The following is an 11,893-nucleotide window of genomic DNA, read 5'->3' as shown; positions in this document are numbered from 1 at the left end:
CAGCTACTTGGGAAGCTGATGTGGAAGGTTTGCCTGAATCCAGCAGGTTAAGGCTGTGGTAACTGTGATCATGCCACTGCAATCCAGTCTGGGTGACAGAGTGAGACCCTGACTAAAAAAAAAAAATCATTTGTGCAGATTTTATGTGGGTCTATTTCTGGCTTCTTTGTTCTATTCCTTAGATCTATGTGCTGTTTCCTCTGCCAGTACCACATAGTCTTGATTATTGTTGCCATGTAATAAATTCTGAAGTAAAGTAGGTTTGTTTCTTTTCTTTTATTCTTCTTTTTCCAAAATTGTTTTAGCTATTCCAGTTTTTGTCTTTCCACATACATTTTAAAAAAAACTTAGCCGGGCTCAGTGGCTCAGCCTGTAATCCCATGCCTTTGGGAGGCTGAGGTGAGTGGATTGCCTGAGCCTGCGGGCTCGAGACCTGCCTGGGAAGCAAGACCACATCTCTACAATAAATCAAAAAATCAGCCGGGCATGGTAGCGCGCGCCTGTAGTTCCAGTTACTTGGAAGGCTGAGGCGGAAGGATTGCTGGAGCCCAGAGGGTCGAGACTGCGGTGGCCAGGAGCGGCCACTGCACTCCAGTCTGAGTGACAGAGTGAGACTCCAACTCAAAAACAGTAACAAAAAACAAAACAAAACAAAACAAAACAAAAAACTTGTCTGCATCTACAAAAAATTTCCTGAGATTTTTAAAAGACCTGTGTTAGACTTATATACCTATTTGGGAGGAATTGACATCTTTACTATGTTGAATCTTCCATTCCATGAATGCAATATGTCTGTGTCCCATTTATTTAGATCTTCTTTGATCTTTTTCATTAATGTTGTATAGTTTTCCACATACAAGTCCTGTCTGTGTTTAATTAGATTTACAGCTAAGTATTTCTCTCTTTTTTTGAGTTATTGTGAATGTTATCATATTTTTAATTTCAGTATTCATGAGTTCTTTGCTAGTATATAACAATAAAATTTAGTTTTGTATATTTATCTAGCATCCTGCAACCTTACTGGACTTATTAGTTTTAAGAGTTTTTTTTTCAACCAATGTGTTAGGATTTTTTACCTAGACGGTCTGTAAGTAGGAACAATAATTTTATTTCTTACTTTCCAATATGTATGCCTTTTCTTTTCTTTTTTCTTTCTTTTTCTTTTTTGTCTTTTTTCATTGGCTAGAACTTCTAGCACTGTGTTGAATAAGAGTGGTGAGAGTGGACATCCTTGCTTTGTCCCTGATCTTAGAAGGAAAGTATTCAGTCTTTCACTATTAAGTAAAGGTTCACTATAGATTTTTTGTTTGTTTTCCTAGAAACTCTGTAGTAGTAAGTGAGTAAGTTCCATCTATTATTTTTTTTTCTGGAATTTTTTTTAAACACAGAAATAAGTGTATTAATTGATTGATATAATCATGTGATTTTTCTTGTTTAGCCTGTTAATATGGTAGATTACATTGACTGCTTTTCAAATGTTAACCTGGGTTTACATTCCTGGAATAAATTACACCTTGTGTATAATTTTTTCATGGTATGTAGTTATTTTTGTATACTCTTGAATTTTTTTGTCATTATTTTGTTAAGTATTTTTGCATCTATATTCACAAAGGGCATTGACTAATAGTTTCCTTTTTTGTACCATTTTGATCTGGATTCAGCAACAGAGTAACATTAATTTCACAGAATAAATTGGAAATATTTCCCTCTCCTATTGTCTGGAAAAGATTGTGTAGAACTGGTGTTAATTCTTTAAGTGTTTAGTAGAATTCTCCACTGAAATTATCTGAGCCTGAAGATTTCTTTTTGGCAGTTTTACAGATCACAAATTCAGTTGTCTTAATAGTTATAGGCCATCAAATTATCTATTTTATATTGGTTGAGCGGTTGTAGTTTGTGATTTTGAAGGAATTGGTCCATGTTGAAGTTGTCAAATTTATGTGTATAGATTTGTTCATATTACTCCCTATTATCCTTTGGTGTCTGTAGGATCTGTAGTGATAACCCCTCTTTCATTTCTAATATTGGTAATTTTTTGTCTTTATTTTCTTTGTCAATCATTCTAAAGGTTTACCATTGTATTTACTCTTTAAAGTACCAGCTTTTTTGTTTTATTGGCTTTTGGTATTATTTTTCTATTTTCAATTTAATTGAATTCTGCTCTTATTTTTGTTGTTTCATCTTTCTGCTTGCTTTATGGTGATTTTGCTCTTTTTGTCCTCCTAAGTTCTTGAGGGAGGAGATTATATTATCTATTTGAGCCGTTTTCTCACTTTTATTATATGTATTTGGTGCTATAAATTTCCCTTTCATCACTACTGTAGCTGTGTCCCACAAATTTTGATATGCGATATTTTAATTTTTCACTTGATATATTTTTAAAATTTTCTTTGTTCTTTTCAGAACGCTTGGTGAGAGGTGGAGGAGCAGTGGCTGCCCGAGCTGCCCACAGCTGTGTTCTCCTTCCTGCTGCCCCACGCTGGCCTCAGCCTGATCACTGGCTGTAGAAAATGGTGAAAGAAACCACTTGCTATGATGTTTTGGGGGTCAAACCCAATGCCACTCATGACGAATTGAAAAAGGCTTATAGGAAACTGGCCTTGAAGTACCATCCTGATAAGAATCCAAATGAAGGAGAGAAGTTTAAACAGATTTCTCAAGCTTATGAAGTTCTCTCTGATGCAAAGGAAAGGGAATTATATGACAAAGGAGGAGAACAGGCAATTAAAGAGGGTGGAGCAGGTGGAGGTTTTGGCTCTCCCATGGACATCTTTGATATGTTTTCTGGAGGAGGAGGAAGGATGCAGAGAGAAAGAAGAGGTAAGGATGTCATGCATCAGCTTTCAGTAACCTTAGAAGATTTATATAATGGTACAACAAGAAAACTGGCTCTGCAAAAGAATGTGATTTGTGACAAATGTGAAGGCAGAGGTGGTAAGAAAGGAGTGGTAGAGTGCTGTCCCAATTGCTGAGGTACTGGAATGCAAATAAGAATTCATCAGATAGGACCTGGAATGGTTCAGCAAGTTCAATCTGTGTGCATGGAGTGCCAGGGTCATGGGGAACGGATCAGTCCTAAAGATAGATGTAAAAGCTGCAATGGGAGGAAGATAGGAAGAAGAAGATCCTAAAAGTTCATATTGACAAAGGCAATATATATATTTATATGGATGGTGGTATATATATATATCTTGACCAATCCTGGTTATTTTTTCCCTTCTCTTTGGACCATGATAAGCCTCTGAGTAGTGACTTCCAAAGCTTGGGTAACTTAAAAATTTAAAGTGAAGAGAAATTCACATGAAGTAATTTTCTTGCACAATATAGGAAGGTGTTCCTTAGGTATGTTATAGGCTTACTTTTAACCATGCTCCAACGTAACTTCAATTTAATGTTGGTAGGATAGCAAACTATGAGTAGCTTTAATTCTGTGTTTAAAAATCTCATCATATGTTTATGCTTAAATCTGGACATCAGAATTTAAGTAATTCTTGAAATGTATGACTGTCTCCTTAATATATTGAATACAAAGCAAAAAAATTTTTTTTTCTTTGATAATTCTTTTTTGATCCATGGATTATTTAGAAGTGTACTGTTTAGTTTTCAAGTGTTTGAAGAGTTTCCTGTTATCTTTCTGTTATTATGTCTAGTTTCATACCATGTAGTCAAAGAAAACATACCAAATGGTTCAAATTATTTTTAATTTTTGAGTTGGAGTCTCACTCTGTCACCCAGGCTGGAGTGCAGTGGCATGCTCATGGCCACCCTAGTGTTGACCTGCTGGGCTCAGGTAATCCTTCTGCCTAAATCTTCCAAGTAGCCAGAACTACAGACGTGCACTACCATGCCTGGCTAATTGTTTTGATTTACTGCAGAGATGAGGTCTCACCAACTTGCTCAGGCTTTTCTTAAACCCATGGGTTCAGGCAATCCTTTCACCTCAGTCTCCCTAAGTGCTGGCTTTACAAACTTGAGCCACCACACCTGACCATGGGTTCAGTTTTTTAAAAACTTGTAGAGGTTTGTTCTATGGTCCAGGATATGGTGTCTATTGGTATGTGCTCTGTGGGTACTTTAAAAAAGTGTGTATTTTGCTGTTGCTGGTTGAGAAGTTCTACAAATGTTGATTCAATTCTGTTTGTTGATGATGTTGTTGAGTTCTCTTATATTCTTGCTAATTTTCTGTATACTAGTTCTACGAACTATTGAAAGAGCATTGTTGAAGTCTCTGACCATGATCGCAATTTTGTTTATTTCTCCTTTCAGTTCTGCTATATTTTATAGCTCTGTTCTTTGGTGTGTATACATTTAGGATTGTTATGTCTACTTGATGGATTGATTCTTTATCATTATAGGATATCTATCTTTGTTTCTGGCAATTTTCTTTGCTCTGGAGTCTATTGTGTCTGATATTAATATAGTCACTTCTGCTTTCCTTCAATTAATGCCTGCATGATATGTCTTTTCCATTGTTTTACTTTCATACTGCCTCAGTAATTATATTTGACGTGTACTTCTTTCAGAGAGCATATAATTAGTTCATATTTTAAAAATCTACTTTGCCAATCTCTGTCTTTTGATAGTACATTTGTACCATTTATATGTAGTTATTAATGTTAGGGTTTATTTTCCATTTTATTTTTTATTTATTCTCTTTGTTTCAAATTTCTATTTTATCATTTTCTGCCTTCCTTTGTTTACTTGAACATTTTTTAGAATTTCCTTTTTATTTAATCACAGTGTTTTTGAGTGCATCTCTTTGTATAGTTTTTTTAGTGGTGTTCCTAGGTATTGCATTATATAAATATAACTTATCACAGTCTATTGATGTCAACAGTTTACCAGTTTGAGTGAAGTATGGAAACCTTACCTGTGTTTATGTCCTTTCATTTTCTCTAATATATAATTGTCTTAAATATTTCCTCCTTATACATTTAGAACTAGATCAAACAGTGTTATAAATTTTGCTTCAATTATCAAACCTAATTTAGAAAACTCGAGAAGGAGGACCTATTATGCTTACCAGAACTTTTGCTTATTGCATTCTTCCTTCCTTTTGTTCCAATATTCCTCAATTTATTACTTACTTTCTGTTTGGAGAAATTCCTTCAGTCATTTTTTTGAGCATTGGTGACAATTGTTTTGATTTTCCTTCATCTGAGAATGAGAAAGAAAAGAATGATTTCACTGGGTAAAGGATTCTGGGTTGACAATTCTTTTCTTTCAGCACTTGAAAAATATGATACCACTTCCTGCTAAGTTCTGTGATTGTGATGAAAAGCCCATAGTTATTTGAATTGTCATTCTCTCTTTATATATATCTCTATCCATATATCTATATCTATATCTATATCTATATTTTTTTGAGCTAGTGTTTCATTCTTTGCTCTGGAGTCTATTTTGTCTGATATTAATATAGTCATTTCTGCTTTCCTTCAATTAATGCTTGAATGATATGTCTTTTTCCATTGTTTTACTTTCATACTGCCTTGGTAATTATATTTGAAGTATATTTCTTTCAGAGAGCATATAATTAGGTCATATTTTAAAAACCCAGGCCGAAGTGCAGTGCATAGTTCATTGCGGCCTCAAACTCCTGAGCTCAAATGATCATCCCACATCAGCCTCCCAAGTAGCTGAGACTGCAGGTGCATACCACCATGCCTGGCTAATTTTTGTATTTTTTGTAGAGATAGGATCCTGCTTTCTTGCTTAGGCTAGACTTGAACTTCTGGCATCAAGTCATCTTCCCACCTCAACCTCCCAAAGTGCTGAGATTACATATGTAAGCCACTGCACTAGGCCAATTTTTTGTTTTTGATTCAGAAATTTAATTATGATGTGTCCTGGCATGCATTTCTCTGGCTTAATTCTTCTTGGGATTTACACAGCTTCTTCAATCTATATGTTTACAACTCTTACTTTGAGAAGTTTTTTAGCCATTATCTCTTTGAGTACTTTTCCAGTCATTTCTCTTTTTACTTTCCTCTGAGACTTGAACGGCATGAAAATTTGGCCTTGTTTTGTAGCTCCTCAGGTCTTGCTCTATTTTAAAAAAAACCTATTTTCTATTTGTTGTTTGACTGAGTAAATTCTATTCATTTTTCCTATTTCCTGGTTCTTTCTTCTGTCCTCTTCATTCTGTTAATCCCAATCATCATTTTTTTCTTAATGTATTTTCCAGTTCTGAAATTCTCTTTCAGTTCTTCTTTACATTGTAACTTTTTTCCTAAGACTTTCTAATTTTCCATTTATTTCAATTGCTTGATGAGTCATTTTTGTGATGGATGCCTTAACATTTTCAACAGGTAATTCTAATTCTAACATCTTTTTCATCTAGATGTCAGCATATATGATTGTTTCCATTTAGTTTGAGAAACCCTGGGTCTTGGTGTGACTAGAAATTCTTTTTAGAAACCTAGATATGCTTATGTTTCTATATTTTGTTATGAAATCATCTGTTTCAGCTGGTTCTTTCTGACAGTGTCTGGCAGGGAAAGTGGGAGGCAACACCTGCTTACTACCAAGTAGAAATAGACGTTCAGGTTTCTCATTCAGCCTCTGTTGACAGGTGAAGTTCAGGGAACTCCTCATTAGTGCTTGGTGGGAGTGGGAGTTCTGGCTCCTTATGTGGTCTTCACTGACACTACCGTAGATGGGAAAGTACTAGCTGGTGGGGATGAAAGTCTGTGTTCTAGTGAGTGAGACCAGTAACTAAACCAATAAATGTACACTGCGTCAGGAAATGATGAGAGCTGATATTACTTCCTTAGTCATGCAGGAGGGAGGATGAAGGGTGGGGCAATGGAGGTGTTGCATCCATAGGGGCCCATGGACAGCTCTGGACAGATGACTTTGGTACATGATCTGAAGGAAGTGAGCAAGAAGTGTGTCACTAGGTGAGAAACAATATTCCAGGCCAGGTCCTGATACAAGACATAGACAGCAAAAACCTCAAGGTGTTCCCAGGCAATTCCAACCTGCCTGTCTTCATTCTCAGCTGTGGGATAGTTCTGTGCTTTCAGAGTCACTTCCCACCCATGGTGTCCACTGAAGGCCATGCCCTGCTTCTTTCTGCTTTCTGCTTTGGGCTTTCATGAGGCCAGGAGGGCTGGGCTCAAGTGAAGACTGGAGGCTCAGGAAGGTAAAGCTGGCAACCCTTGAAATCATGTCCCCCTAATGGGCAATTGAAAACTTTTTGGAGGTTTCAGTAGCTGCAGCCATCGGTGACCCCTGTGTTGGCTTTCTTTCCCCTCTCACTCTTGCCTCCTGGCATGGCCTTCTGAATCAGCTACCTGCCCCCAAGTCCTTGTCTCAGCTTTGGGAGAACAACATGCTCAGTGAGTTCCAAGAGCCGCCAGGAGGTCTGAGTTCCTGAGTGTGGGGCTTTGGAGGGGTCTAGGGAAATGAGGTGACAGGGCAGCAGGGTAGGTCCCATGGGATAATGAAGGCCACCATAGAGATAGTGGGTTTTCCTTAGAGGAATCCAGGGGGAGTCAGGGGAGAGTGATGGGAGGAGTTCACGACCAGCTTTTACTTTCTCAGGATCATTGCATTGAAAATCGTGAGCAGGGGAAGTGCAGAAGGAAGTGCAGTGGGGCAGATGAGGGCTGCTGGGAGGTTGGGACCCCAGGTGGGGCTGGAGGGTAGAAAGAGGGACTCTGGGAAACTTAGAATAAACTTAGTTCACATTTTGCCTCAGCATGGTCATTTTTGTTTAGACTGACACTCTTTGAATCTAGCACAGGTTAGACATAGATGAATTTCCAATAGGCAGGTTTTAGGAAGCATTCAGACATTTTACTGCAGGCCAAGCTGTTACAGCCTACCCTACCCCCTCAGCAAATCTCCATCAGCTGCAAGACAAGGACAGCCCAACCTTTCAATTCATAGGTCAGCATACTATCTTTAAGAAACTTTTAGGTTCCTGGAGGTGGAAGGTCAAAGATGACCCCTTAGTTGGCTGAAGCCATAGGAATGAAAATAAGACCACATTTTGCTAAGGAGTTTGTGGACTGGAAACATCTGACAGGTCTCTTGCAGGAAAACCCCTCCTCTTGTCTCCTCTCATCTAGCTTACCACCATGACAGCAATCATGTGACCAACCCACCCATTTGCCTGCTGTCCATTACCTGATGTCAGTACCTGCCCTTACCTGGCCCTTTATGATGAAGTGGAGCAGACCACCACCCAATCACCTTAATGAACTTCCCCCATCAAAGGGAAGGATTAAAAGGACTCAACCATGAGCATCTAGTCACCATTGCCTTGCTAAGCTATAGTGTGGCTATTTGCTCTTTGAGCTATGGCCAGGCCATGTTTCCTGGCTTTGGCACCCTTCCCTACCTTGGGGAGGTGAATCTCCTCCATCTCTCTCTCTCTCTCTATCTCTCTCTAATTTAGTTTTTAAATAAACTGTATTTTCTAATCTAACTTCTGGACAATTCTTTTCATCTTTCATGAGGCACTGGATTGCACACCAGACACCCACACCCCTGGTGGGCCTGACCTAACATTCTGGAGGTCCCTGCTAGGAGTGTGCCCTAACAGAAGGTTTGCTAATGATGGGTGGGGACAATGGCAGAGTTGCTGGGCTTCCAGGGTTTTGAATTGAGCACCTGGGAGGAGAAGGCTGCCTCCCGCTGCAGCAGGGAGGGTCAACTGGAGGGTGAAGTGCATGTTGGGGACAGATCGGGATAACTTGAAGCACTTTTCAGAGTATCAGAGCAATCGGTGTGAATAGCATGTGTGGGTGGAAACCCTGTGCACATGAACTCACTGTGGAGAGAGGGCTGAGGCTAAGTTCTAAGTCAATATGAGAGGGTGGAGCAGGCTGGCAGGGCAGGAGAGGGGCAGAAAAGAAACCCTGGGGCCATCTGGGAAGGCTCTGACATTGCAGCTCTGGCTGGCCCAGCCAGGGAGAGCACACCTCCAGAAGGCAGTGACTCACAGCATCAGGCCCCAGGTGCAGAGACCTGCAGATGAGTGACTGGTGTGTTCCCAGGCCTTCATGTAACTAGAGTGTCCCCAATTTTCCTTCCCAAATCATTAGCTTGGGAAAGAGAAGTGACTTTTTTTTTTCTACATGGTTTTCTATTTCTTGGATTTCCGCTTTGAGTAGAAATTATTTTTGTATAAGAAAATAATTTAATTTCACTTTAGTTAAAAGTAGAATTAGGTGTCAGAGGCATTCTGGATCTCATGGGTGGTGGGCTATGGGTCGGCTCCTGACCCTCAGAGGTCAGGGGGCCTCACATGACGCTGATGGCAGGTCACCAGCAAAATATTCTACAGTTCTGAAACCTCTGAGTCTGAGTGGTCCTGAGACATGTCCCCTGGGGAAAACCAGATGACTGGTTTCACACAGGCTGTGTGTCCTGGGAAGTCACTCAGCCCCTCTGTCCTTGAGGACTCACTGGTGACCTCTGTGTACGGTGCGGTCTTGAGGCACAAAGAGTGTACTTGCCTGGTCTGTGTGGACAGGCTGTGACATAGTGACAGTGTTGTCCCTATCACCTCTGTGCTATTGTCATTATGCACATCGGCAGTGACCTTTCTAAGGGAAGAGGCTTATTGTCTCTACAGCTCCAGGGCCTGACTCAGAAGGACTGTGTGGAGGCCATCCTAAGACTATTAATCATTACCATGGAATAATTCAGTATTCAATTGTGACTTAATCCCTGAACACCCACCATGTGCCGGTCACTGTTCTGGTTGCAGGGTATGTGCTACTTAACAAAGATGAGGTCAGAGTGAAATCAGTGACAGTGGATGACTGTGACCTTGGATATAACAGGCAGAGTTGGTAGCGGGGCCCAGAGCTGAGCCAGGGGCAGCACCCTCATCTACTGTGTCCAGTGAGATCCTCAGGCAGGTAGGGAAGGAGCCTCCTGTGGCTGCGATGGGGGCTCTGTACCCAGGCCTATGCCCTCCGTTTGCACCCTGCCCCTCTTTCATCACATATGCCCACCCTCCCTCACCCTAGCTGTCACTGCCAAGCCCTGTCCTGTGCTTGGTGGCTGCCCAGGGAAAATGGTGACATTAGGGTATACCATAGGGAGATGTCCCAGGACAGGTTGCTCTGAAGTCATTTACAAATGAATCTTTAAAGGTCACTGCAGTCCAGGGTCATCACCAAACCAGATCGACACTAGGATATCAATCTGGTAAAAGAAAAACAAAAACCAAAAGCCTATTAGATGTGTTAACCCGTGATCAGTAGTCTCTGGAGGACAGTTGGCTGTCTGGATTGGTTTTATGGTGACAGTTCTTTGGGGCCTCGGATCCTCTGGAAATCAGAAGTCAGCCCTGATAGAGTCACCATCACTTGCCCATAGCCTACCTGCCCCCCTTGGGAAGCCCTCTTTTATTTATGTATTTTTTGAGATTTGCTTGTCTTTTCCAAATTATGTGTAATGAATGAGTTAATTTTGTAATTTAGAAGCCAATACTCATATTTAAATCAAGGGAAGGTTTATAGCTCTCCTTTAACAATAATGGGGGCTGGGTGTGATGGCTCATGCCTGTAATCCCAGCACTTTGGGAGTCAAAGGTGGGAGGACTGCTTGAAGCTAGAAGTTTGAGACCAGTCTGGGCAATATAGCAAGATTCCATCTCTACAAAACATAAAAAATTAGCTGGGCGTGGTGGCATGTGCCTGTAGTCCTAGTTACTCAGGAGGCTGAGGTGGGAGGATTGCTTAGTTCCGAGGCTACAGTGAGCTATGATGGTATCACTACACCAGCTTGGATGACAGAGTGAGACTCCATTTTTTCTTTTTTCTTTTTCTTTTTTGAGTTGGAGTCTCACTCTGTTACCCAGGCTGGAGTACAATGGCATGCTCACGACCACCCCAGAGTCAACCTGCTGGGCTTGGGAGATCCTTCTTACCTTAGCCTTCCAAATGGCTAGAACTACTGGCACATGCAACCATGCCTGGCTAATTTTTTATTTATTGTAGAGACGAGGTCTCGCCAAGTTGCCCAGGCTGGTCTCGAACCCACGGGCTCAGGTAGTTCACTCACCTTGACCTCCCACAGTGCTAGGATTACAGGCTGAGCCACTGAGCTCGGCTGAGACTCCATTTCTAAGGAGGAAAAAGATGGAAACAGCTGGAAGTTGGATAAAGCATGTCCCCAGGCTGCCCACCCAAGCCCAAATGTCCCCTTGCCAGCACCTTGAGGCCTATGGGTATTCAGCAGACACGTGGTGATAATTTATTGCCGGGTCAGTTTGGACCTGAAATCTTCTTGGCCTAGGGGTCTTCCATTGTTCTTGTGCCCTCTCATTTTTCTTTTTCCAAAATGACCAAAAGAAATACAACTTCCCATTTAGGTAGAAAAAAAATTCATCTAAGTAGCCTTTTAATAAAAATAGAGGGTCTCCCTGATCAAAAAATCAATTAGTCAGTGGAGAATTTTATTAGTCAATCATGTAAGTAATTAAAAATATTGATTGATAGGGGCAGCCCGTGGCTGAGAGTTACTCCTCCTCCAGCAGTGGGTTGCAGTGGCTAGCACAGGGGCTGCAGGGAAGGCGTTAGAGTGAGGGCTTTTAAATCATACCCCAGTGTATCTCCTTCAAGGTCAAGTGGGGATACATTAGACAGGAGACTCAGCTGAACCTGGAGCCTCAGTTTTCTCCAGTGAACAGTACTGACCATGTGGTATTCTCATGTAAGTTAGATGAGAATGTTTGAACAGTGACTGGTGCACAGCACCTGGCTTATAGTGGGTGGGGTTATATTCCTGAGGGTCCAGGAGTCCTGGATTCCAGGTCTAACCTTGTCTCAGGACCTTGGGCTGGCAGGGACAGAACAGTCACAGGGTCCTTTCTCCTGAAATAGTCCTCTCAAGGTGACAGCTTGCTCAGGCTAGAATCTGACAGAGATGG

General features: G+C 40.9%; 1 pseudogene across 1 annotated transcript in view; it reads left to right on the top strand.

Moving 5' to 3' along the window:
• The first annotated feature begins 2,396 nt into the window (after nucleotides 1-2,396).
• The window catches only part of LOC103268673, a 43,970-nt pseudogene continuing 34,473 nt past the window's right edge, over nucleotides 2,397-11,893 (top strand). Inside the window, exon 1 of the transcript XR_002482427.1 lies at nucleotides 2,397-3,149. The product of XR_002482427.1 is annotated as a dnaJ homolog subfamily A member 1-like (transcript). The remainder of the gene's footprint in view (nucleotides 3,150-11,893) is intronic.

The sequence above is a fragment of the Carlito syrichta genome, unplaced genomic scaffold (assembly GCF_000164805.1).
Source record: "Carlito syrichta isolate Samal-C Ts95f unplaced genomic scaffold, Tarsius_syrichta-2.0.1 Scaffold308870, whole genome shotgun sequence".
In the NCBI taxonomy this organism is placed as follows: domain Eukaryota; kingdom Metazoa; phylum Chordata; class Mammalia; order Primates; family Tarsiidae; genus Carlito; species Carlito syrichta.
This window is presented reverse-complemented; position numbering and strand designations above follow the sequence as displayed.